This window comes from Artemia franciscana, chromosome 8, assembly GCF_032884065.1.
Source record: "Artemia franciscana chromosome 8, ASM3288406v1, whole genome shotgun sequence".
NCBI lineage: Eukaryota > Metazoa > Arthropoda > Branchiopoda > Anostraca > Artemiidae > Artemia > Artemia franciscana.
In genome coordinates, this window is record NC_088870.1 from 44,355,834 (window position 1) to 44,367,795 (window position 11,962).

Here is an 11,962-nt window from a genome sequence, read left to right on the forward strand (position 1 = left end):
GCTTATCCGGTCAATTACCCTTGTCACCCGCTTGAGTCATTTAAACTTTCTATCAATCACCGTCAACGCTTGACTCAAGCGTCAAACAGGCTCCTAGACAGTCAATTATGCTTGAATCAATCGATCGAAGGAAGTGTATGATCAATATGATTGGCCGTCTTGGACCTCCTTTAAGCTCTTAATTAAACCTTTAGAGAAATAAATGATTGTGTCGTCTTTATTTTTTTGGGGGATGAAGACTTAGGCCTGACCGATATTTTGGCCGACCAGTATTATCGGGCCGATGTGAGGGTCAGAGTCATTATTGGATATCAGAAAAAAATCAGTTAACGACTGATACATATTCTTTATAATTTTTTTCATTCTTTTTATCCGCAACTTTCCCAAAAGAGGGCACCAGACCACCTGAGGTAATTTTTGCTTGTCCAGTGTTTGGGTTGGAGCAATCATTTGTGTCTGACCATAATGGGCGAGCAGCAGCAGAGGTGAGTCAAATAAAGTCAAAGTATATTTGTTGTCAATACACACTTGGTTCAACAGTGTTCAGAATGTCTGACGACTTCAAAAATGTACATCTTCTATCAAAATATATATATATATATATATATATATATATATATATATATATATATATATATATATATATATATATATATATATACAATAAACCATGCATTTCTGTTTTATGAATGTTCACTTGCGTAAGTAAAAGAACCAAGATACCGTTGCGTGTCACTATTGTATGCAATGCAATGGAAATTTAGCTTATGAGTCCACATTTGTCAATTTTGGACGATCTTGTTGAAATGTTCTTTAAATCCCTCCTCCAAATTTAAAACTCTTGCAGCAACCTTGTATAAAGCATGCCTAGCATGAATTCTTTTGTAAGAGACTAAATTATATTCATATAAAGTAAAGTTTTCACATTCAAGGGATAGAATTCAAGGTCCCACTATTGAAATTAGTGTTTCGAATAATAAATTTCAATAGATATCTTATGCTTTTTTAATTAGATTTTAAACGTGTTTGTGTTTATGGAACTAAACCCAGTTCTTTGAATAAATTTTTTCTTATTTGTCTGTTCTTTAAATATCCACCATTTTGTCTGCGTGCTCAGAAGCTGCTGACCCAAAAATCCATATCGTTAGAATCCTAATGTAGACCCAATCTAAATTCTTTGGATAGACAGGAGGGAGGAAAATAAGCTACCTTAATGGAAATTGCTGCGATTATAATGTAATTTTGCGTAAGAGTGCTTACTTACCAATGACAATTTTGCTCTGTTCCAGTCCTTTCCGTGCAAATCGGTTTTCATACATGAAGCCAAATAATAATTTATGCGTGGAAGAACTAGCGGCGGCACTGCTGTTATAGTCATCGACCAAATCCCCAGTAAGCTGCTCCAGTCGTGTGACTTCTACGCTTTTTTTGGATTTTGTTGGGTCAACTAGCTCTTTTTTCATCTATGTATATCTTCCAGCAAACCTGAATAACGATCTTTCTGAAAAACGCTTGTGTAGAGTCTGCAACAGACGCTTTTTGATTTGTGTAGATTTCTAGTGCAATCCCTGATTAACTAAAATACATCCTTCTATCAGCACTCCCGGAAGGGATATCCTTCATGAAAAAGATCAGCAGTTTATATATACCCAATAGTGGTGCTCCGAATAAATATTGACTATATGATAACAAACTTTCCACTCGTGAAAAATATAAGCGTTGACTCAGATCATACTTGTAGTGTCCCTTTTCATTCTACTGCCAACCACACAACCAAAAAAAAATTTTTACAAAAAAGAGCAGGAAAATTGATAAAGTGCTGTATCAAAATCCTTGTGCTGAAATCCTGAAAAAAGTTAAAGTGCCCTACCAGCTACTAGTGCACGGTGTCCAAGATTCGGTTGCTTTAAACATCTAATGTGAGGAGCTTTTCCACGCCATAAAAATCGGGGAAAATTTACCCGTCTCCTGTCCTAAGGTCCATTTTGGTTCTCAAAAACCTAATTGGGGCAATTGTCCCCTGGTCAAACAAGCAAAAACGTGCTAAGTTCTAATACAAGATCTGAAAGGAATTTGATAATCCCAGATCTAGAGGGATCTTCCAAATATTTTGGAGCACAAAGAAAGAATACCTAAACCTAACGGAAAAACTAAAAAGCGAAGAAGCTGATAAGGTTTCAGAGCAAGCCTCTAAAACCCAAAAGCGAAGTGGAAGTTTTTCAAGAGATCCCAGACCAGAGGAAAAACGTGCTCATCTGACATTCCGAAAGAGGAGTGGCTAAGGTATTACTATACAATGTTTGGTTCCAAAGACCCCAAGCTTGAACGTGATTGTGATAAATGCTTAAACGATAAACTCAAAACCTTATTGAAAGTGTGAAACACCTTTGTGATATCTAAATCGGCTGTAGCTAAAACAGTTTGTAAATTAAAACACGGAAAGGCATCTGATCTCGGTGGTATTTGCCCGGGTAACCTAAAGCATGACACTGATCACTTATTTGAGCACATCACTCTTCTATTCCAGATGTAAGTCGATTGCGGTGTCGTCCCTAGCTCATTTTGTGCTAGTGTTCTGCCAAATATCCCAAAAAAATGGAAGAATCGAAATCATTGCACAGGATATAGATCAATTACTGTTTCAAGGGTTCCCAGTAAAGTCCTCGTGCTGCTTCTCCTCCCAAATATTTCGGGGAAGGATGGATTGGGTTATCGCTAATTTGGATTTCGTCGAAACCTAAAATGCGTGTTTGTACACAGGCTTTTAAAGAAAGCTATTGACTTAGTCCACCAACTGGGATCCTCCTTCTTTATGTGTAGCGTAGACATCTCAGCTGCATTCAATTCAGTTGTGCAGTCTCTGATGTTGAAACTACTCGAGTATGATGAGAATGCTCATGTTGTAGCAGTTTTGTCTTTCTGGTACTCCAGTAGCTTTGTGAAAGTTAGACTGACAGGGGATCTGCTGAGCAGAACATAAAAAACATTGCTGGAGGATTTAGCATCTATCTATGCACCCTCAGCCTGCTTTCGTATGCTGATTTTAAGCTGCAACCTTACGTCTCTACAAGATAATACTGAAAGCCTGATAAATGGTTATAAAAGTATCAGTTTAAGGGTTAAAGTTTGTGAAATTTGGTCCCGCTGCAAGCAGGCAGCAAAGCAGTGGCCCTACATATGTTGGTTGAACAAATGAAAAATTTTCCTGGAAATACCAGGAAGTACCTGGGAATAGCGTACGGTCATGATGTCAGAGATTCTCGTGTACTAATAATCGAGAAAATTACCAAGAGTATATGTTTAAGTTACGGAAAGTTTGTCTCTCTGAAATTTAGCTTGCATGACCCCAAGACAACAAAAAATAACAAACAAAATATACACAAATATTGCAAATGAATAACATATGGGAAATTTATTTGAGTTAATCTGTTTCAAAAGTATACCTACCGAGCAACTTCACACGTAAATCAGACTTAAACTGGCCAAAGCTACCTATTTCCATGATATCTATACTCAGTTTATTCCAAAGTTTTGAAGCTCTGTAAATAAGTGAAAAAGAAGACCTACTTGAAACTAATCGAGGAACCTCAGTATTACCTCGTATCCGAGTAATGTGGAGGTGAACATCAGACCTCTCCCAAAATATTCCTATAAAACAATCAGGAAGGCTCTCACTGTTACTTATATATAAAAATTAGCGTATAAAAATCACATAATCCAATTGCAGGCATTATATTTACATCTCTATACACAGACCTCAAAGACTCCTGGTTCCCAACACCATAAAAAACTCGGATAGTATTATTCTGGATCACACGGATTGGACGAACTATCGAAGGGAAAGTACCAAGCCAAATCGACGAGCAAAATCGACCAAAACTGACCAAATCGACGAGCAGTAGCTTTCTGTATTCTGGAAAGGATGTAACACGTAAAAGTTTGGCAAGTGGATTGTACAGTATTCCTTGCTCTTGCGGAAAGTTTTACATCTGTCGAATGCACCAACAATTTGTGGAGCGTTATTTTGAGCACCGGAATTCAAATGATAATCCTCTAAAATTTATAAAACCTCCAGAAAGTTTCACTTCGGCCTTGGCAAAACATATATTTTATAATTTGGACCATTTTGTGTCGCTCGAGGAAGCAACAACCATTTCCAATGATAAAGGTTTCACTCAATGGGCTCTTGAAGCATTAGAAATAAAAAAAAAACACATTTTTGCAGGTTTTGCAATTAATAGAGGCACTGGTAATATAAATACTGAACCTAATTATGATATTATCTTTAAAATTGAACCCATATTCAATAGTTCAAGTAAAAAACCTAAAAGAATAGCAGCATTATAAGCTTTGAATCAAATTACGTCGCAGTAATGTATTTCTAGTTCATTTGCTATTTTGAAATTCTTAATCCAGTTACTTTCGTGCTTTGATGAATGAGGCTGCAAATTATAAATGTAAGTAATTGTATATTATATATTTTATGTTATTCTATTTTATTTATATATATATATATATATATATATATATATATATATATATATATATATATATTAGTTATATTTTTTAGCATTAGTTTCTATTTTTTTTTTGCACTGAAGACGCCTTGTTATATACGAGCTAAATATTAGTTGAATTTTCGTTGTTTCTCTTCGCTTTTATTTACTGGCCATAGACCATTTGTCGTTTTTATATTCTTTTCTTTGTTTTTGTCATGGCTGGACCGTTCAGCCTTAGATCTTTTACATCCCTAATTGTTAAAGCTTTAAGGAATAAATATGAATATATGTACATTCAACTGTCAATCCACATACATTTAAGCCGTCCTGGCTAGGCTGTTGGCGCGCTGGTGTGGGAATTCTTTGTCCAAGGGGCACGGATTCAATCCCAGTTGTGACCAGTGATCCGGTTTGGGACGGGGGTCAGTGGTGTGACTCTGTAAGCTCAGGCAGAATCGATCCTGCTCTAAACGGGTAACTGGAGATGTCTGGGGAAGGTAAGCAGGAAGGGTGTGTGAAAGCACAGGATTGTTGGCCCCAGCCCCCCATTGCACTTCCTGGCTGAAGGGCCATGAAATGGAGATCAGTACCGCCGGTTTGGACCTTAAGGGTCTAGTGCCGTCTTACTACTTACTAGTTACTACCGCATGCATTAGTTGATTTTTTCAGTAGTCTTAGTTATGAAGGTGTTTTTATTCGGTATTATGAGAAATAGAAACGTTTTACTCGAAATAAGGATTGTTTTCAGTCCAGTGCAAATTATGTTCTAGTCTTCAGAAGGTATGAGGGATGTCAGTCCTACTCATTTTAGTTTCTGCTCGTTTTGAGTTTGACTCTTTTAATTTATTGTTATTTCTGTCTGTTTTATTCAAATATTGATGGTGATCTGTGGTAGTTTTTTACACTTGGGAAATTTATTTCACTTTATTTCTGCTCATTTTTGGTTTAACGTAACTATTCATTTTTCATTGAAAAATTTTTTTGTGGAAGTTTTCTTTTTTAATTGATTTGATAAAATGACTAAACTTAAATTTATATTTTTTGTTGTTGTTGTGAAGTTTTGGAAGTGAAGCAATTCAGCCTTTACTCTTCAGAAAGCTTAATCATTTATATTCATTAAATGAAGCTTACAAAAGATGTAGCTTATTCCCATATACACGTGTTTCCTTAAATCATTAATAATTCCATCCCAACAAAGTCTATCTCAAACGATATGATAGAGAAACATTAATTTTGCATTATTTCTCTCTATCCCGTAAGTGATTTCCAAAAAATGGAAATAAATTTGGATTAACTACCACTTTAGCTATCCTTGTGTATTCAAAGAAAACACCAAGAAGTGTGGATAATCAAAAACTCACAACTATGTGCGACACAGAAAGGCAAAAATTATGGATATTTTACCGTATCCTTAAGTAATTTTAAAAACTATTACCAGTTTTTGATTGATTTTCAAAAGTAGTGGCATTGGTGTCAATTAGACCAGGGGTCAATCAAGTCTTTGGCCCTTGTAAGATTGACTTATCTCCTTACACTGAATTCTCTTGCTTAGATTTACAGGTCTACTGATGCAAAATTTTTGAGCTATAAAATGTTTATATTTTTTTCATTAAGCTTTTCCTCTTAATTTAGAAAAATTGTTAGTGGTTTTTAGGATTTTTGGCAAAGTAAATTCTTCCCGATTTTAATAGAAATTTCATTCATAGTTTTAACTTGACTTGCTATAGAATCCGGCTACAGGCTAAGCAAATTACGCTACAGGCTAATTTGACTTAGATTGGCAAAGTTTCTTATTATTTTTAGCATTTTTGGCAAGGTACAGTTTTCATAATTTTTATAGCACACTGAATTTATGGTTTAAACTTGGCTTACAAATAGAAACCCGCTACAGACTAAGTAAGTTACGTTACAGGCTAATTTGCCTTAGTTTGACAAAATTCTTTATTATTTTTTACATTTTTTGTAAGGTAAAGTTTTTCCCGGTTTTTATAGCTAACTCAATGCATGGTTTCAATTTGGATTACCATAGATGCCCGTTACAGACTAAATAAGCTATGCTACAGGCTAGTTTGCCTTAGTTTGACAAAATTCTTAGTTGTTTTTAGAATTTTTAGGAGGGTAAATTTTTTCCTGATTTTTATAGCAGACTCCATTCATGGTTTCAACTTAGCTTACCATGGAAGCCTACTACAGGCTAACAAACACGTCTCGAACCTCTTGATGAGCAAAAAACTCCACCCCACATTCCTTTCCTCTCAGTAGTTAACGAGCTGAACACTTAGTCTTTCCAAATAGCCCTCGCGTCGAACGGGTGGAACTCAATCCTTCGATCTTCACAAATAAGACCTATAAAGACTTGGTCGCTTCAATCTAGACGCTTTAGTGCTTCGAATGAAAAGGTGGATATTCAACTACAGATCGTTTAGATTTATTTATTAGTTTATTTTACTTTATTAAGAAAGTTTTACGTGTTGTAAACATTTTTTTGGGATTTTCTCCAATTATTATTATTATTATTTATTTGAAAACCCGTCATACAAAAGAAAGAAGACGAAACAGTAAAAGAAAAGAAAATAATAAAACAATAAAGACAATAATTAAACACTTCGCAAATACAAGACAAGCAAATATACGAAATAAACTAGAATAATAGAAAGAAGACTTGTAAGTGAACGATTATAATTTATATAATATATGTGCGAAAAAAAGTCTTCAAAAAGGCGACATACTATATATGCTACAGAACAATAACATTCGAAAAAATTTACAGGAATTACATTATTATTATTACAGTTAAATATTGAAAAACCTGTCACAATTACACACCACAAAACGGAGCATAGGAAAAATAAAAGTACAACACATCTATCTATATATATAAAAATAAGTTGTCTGTCTGTGTGTCTGTCTGTGGATCAGGTGACGTCATGTTTCTGTGTCGACTGACGTCATGAAGTTAGTTGTCGTCATTTTTGCTATGACGGTGACGTCATTAAAGATATTTAAGACATATATGTTCACGTAGAAATCTATTAATGTTTAAGTTTAAAATGACTGATGAACTTGCAATGGCAAAAGCCGATGAAGATGCTCAAAGAGTCTATGCCAAAAAACTTGCTGCTGATAGAGAAAGTCAGAAAAGAAAGCGTGCCGAGGAATCAAAAGAACAGCAAGGAAACAGGCTTGAGGCTAAAGAACGCAAAACCGCGCAGTTAGATGAAGATCCACCTGGACAGCGAGAGTCAAAACATATCAAAACTGAAAATGATAGCGATGATGATTGGGTTTGGGATTTTGACTTGGATAAGGTCATCAATGCCTACCAGATTTTAGTTAAAAAAGAAAGGTTCGGCGATATGTATTTCATAGTGAAGCTGAAAAATAAAGAAGAAAAAGAAAACTGAAAAAAGAAAAAATGTAAAAAACGAAAAAATACTAAAAAGAAAAAACACTCAAAGAGAAATTACAGACCGGGACACAAATGACGACCGGGACAGAGGGAATATAAATAACGACCGGGACACTCAAAGAGAAATTACAGACTGGGATACCGGGACACAAATGACGACCGGGACACAGGGAATATAAATGACGACCAGGACACAGGTATTTAAGAATATCGTTCAAAGACAAATTTTTAATTGTAAGAAGACCGTTGAAAGAGAAATTTCCAATTGTAAAATGACTGAAGAACCTACAATGGCAACGGTACCACCATCGAAGTAGATAACCAGTGGGTTGTTCCATATTCCCCATGAGTGCGAAACGTCAACCCCAAGTCAAATTCGTGCATTGTTTGGCATCATTTTAACAACTTGCTCTCCATCAGCTCCTACAGAGTTATGGGAAAAATATAAGTCAAAAATGTCCGAAGATATACTCCATCGAAAACAGTTAGAGACGTCAGATATGACTTTTGATTTTACATCAGAAATTTATAACTACACTTTAGTTATTATAGAAGATTTGTGCGTACGTATGGCAAACAAACCTCTTCAGGATTTGGGAATGCCTTCACCTAACCGTATCGCTGCTGTTTCTACATGTGTAGAATTGGATCGTGAACAAAGTTACAGTACGAGTGATCTATTGTCGTATGTACAAAATAACATTTCCAAGTCAACGTCGGAACAAAAAGACATTTATGATACGATAGACTCAATTTCAGGACGTATACAACTACCTGCTGATTTCTGTAATTTAGTGACGTCCAAAAATGAATTGATTGAAAAAGTATTTCCGAATATTCTAAAAAATTATAAAAATAATAAATGGCTAAGTGAAAGAGCGATTCTCGCACCCAAAAATATAGACGTCCACGAAATCAACAATATTGTTTTGACCAAGATTCGAGACCAGGCAGTCCTTTACAAGTCAGTCGACACAGTTTTGGAACCAAATGAAGCGGTTAATTATCCATCTGAATTTTGAAATTCCATAGATCTTTCAGGGTTTCCACCACACGTGCTACAACTAAAAATAGGCGTACCAATAATACTTTTAAGAAATATCAACCCACCAAAGCTTTACAATGGCACGCGACTTGCCGTAAAAAAAACAATGGAAAACCTAATAGAGGCCACAATCTTAACAGGGCCTTTTGAGGGTGAGGCTGTTCTTATTCCTCGCATTCCCATGATTCCAACGGATCTGCCTTTTCAATTTAAAAGATTGCAATTCACAATTCGATTAGCATTTGCAATCACCATTAACAAAGCTCATTAGAAAAATGTGGTATAGATCTTAATACTGATTGTTTTTCCCATGGACGATTGTACGTTGCATGTTCGAGGGTCGGTAAACCTGACAATCTATTTATATGCAGCGACAATTGGACAGCGAAGAATGTTGTATATTCGCAAGTTTTACGCAGTTAATTTGTATTGTATCTATCTATCTATCTATCTATATAAAAACGAATTGTGTGTATGCATGTTTGTTTGTTTGTAAAAAGAGCGTTTGCATATGACGTCATTATTAGTACATACGGCTTTGTATATGCACAGACAATGGGAAAGCCAAGAATGTTGTATATTCGCAATTTTTACGTAGTTTAACTCCTGCAGACGAAATGAATGCTTGCCTGAAAAATTCTAATTTATGGGCACACGTAAAAATATTAAAATTAACTACAAATATGCGTGTCCGATTGCAAAACGATGACTCTGGTCAAACATTTTCAGATCAATTGCTGGCAATTGGAAACGGAAAGCTCCCAGTAGTGGGAAAGCCAAAAATGTTGTATATACGCAATTTTTACGTAGTTTGAAACACATATATAAATCTATCTATATTCACAGGTGGGACACAGGGACACAACTACAATGGCGCGTAACGACTTACGCGCGCTGGGGGGGCTTGGGGGCGCGAAGCGCCCCACCAACTAGGTGTTGGGGTGGCGCGAAGCGCCACCCCAACAGCTAGTTACTTTATAAGAATGTGAGACCAATTATTTAAGTACCCGTCTTTCCCGATTTTTCTATTATGTTCCGCTATCCATGTGGCGACGACAGCCTTTGGGTCAGCAACATTTGAATTTCGCAATAGCGAGTGAATTTCTGTACCACGGAGGCAGATGGAACATATACTTGGCAAAGCGAAAGAACATGGATCGGATTTTACTCTTTTCAGTTTAGTCAGGAGTTTCCAGAAGGGTGCGGTGTATAAGGATGTGGGGAAGGGCAACTGCATTATAAAGACTTACTAGAAGTGGTCGGTTGAATCGAAGCTTACAAGATACAATGGAAGCATCAGCTGTTGAGATTCTACGTCTGATTTGTTCAAGAAGATGTTTCGGGTGTGTCGGATGGAAGAAGCAATGGGCAAACCGAGACACCTATAGTGATCTATAGGCTGAATAGAGCTAGATCCAAGCGTAATGGAAAGGGCAAAAGGACCTGTTTTCCAGTCAAACATGACAATATCGGATTTGGAGGAGTTAAATTCAAGCCCAACTTTCTGATATTCAACTTCAAGGATTCCAAAAGTTTTGGTGAAAAGTTCGACTAAGGTTAGGGTGTCATCAGGAAAGTATATCACGGAAAGGTTTAAAGAGGCCAAAATCAGTGAAGGCTGGCACAGATCTTGTGCTTCCGGCACACAGTTATTAAAAAAGATTGGGAGAGGTGACCGGCCCCTTTCTTGACTGGGATAAGTTGTCTACGTGGAATCGGGGGCATGTGTTTGCCTGGGGGTAGTTTTGGGTGGATACGTAGTCATGAATATAAATTCCGAAGAGAACGAATAATGGTCAGATTCAATCCTCGTTTACTAGCTTTCAGAAGCATTGCTGCATGGATAAGAGAGTCACATGAAAGTCTGACATCATATTCCCCAAAAACAAGGCTTTATACAGATGATTACAGATGATACAGAAGGGCATTTACAACAACGGTTAAAGCGTCAAAATACCCAGTACCTCGTTCAAATCCTAACTGGTGTGAAGGGGTATAGTGACCTTTTTCAAGTTCCCTAATAAATAGTAGCCCAAAGAGCTTGTAAAGTGATGTAGCTACAATAATTGGGCGGAATGATGTACAGTGGACTTAAGATTTCCTTTTATTTGAGATAGCAGTTAGATCTCTGATGCAAAAAGAAGAAAAAACGATAGCTTGAGTGAAAATAGTCTGCATAAGCAGAGAGAAATGAGACGTAAGAAGTTTACTTCAAATGAATCGCACTAACTTGGGCAATACAAGACAAACGTTTCCATTTTAAATTTTGGATGGCATCTTCGACAGAACGGATACTGACCAAAATCTTCACTGGATTGAGCATCCAGAAACTGATCCAGAGTTACTTCATAAGATTGCTCTATAATGGGATCAGGGACAGAAAATTCATATTCGTAATATGCATACTTTTCAGCTTCTGGAATGTCAGATGAGGACAATGACAAAGAAGGGGGTGCTGAGGAAGAGACAAATCTAAATACCATATTACGATCTTCTGTTGCACGACCAGAGTAGCTATTAATAAGATCTCTACGATGATGAGCAAGAATTTTGGAAAACTTCCACTTTGTAGAGATCCGTATGTTTTTCACATGCCCTGTAGTAGGACGCCCACGCTTTTTCCATATAGAAAACCAAAACTTTGCTTACCCATATGAAATAAAGAGATCTGAATTTGAGGACCATCCAGGGTGGGGACAGCTCGTTTTTCGGCAAAGCGGAGGGCATGACATATTTCAGAACAACATATATCAAGACAGATCAGGACCTTATACTTAGGTATTGGGAGTGACTTTTGGAGGAGGTGAAATGTGATATTAGTTTCACATAAAATCGAGTCGACCAACTGGATGAATTGAATCTGGTCAATATTTGACCAATTACGACAATACTGCCACGCTGAAGAATTACCTGCTAGTGGATTACTTCGAGAAACCAAAGATGACACACCGATAGAGCAAGTTATAGGTAAGTGGTCAGAAAGCTGACAATCATATATAACATTAACTC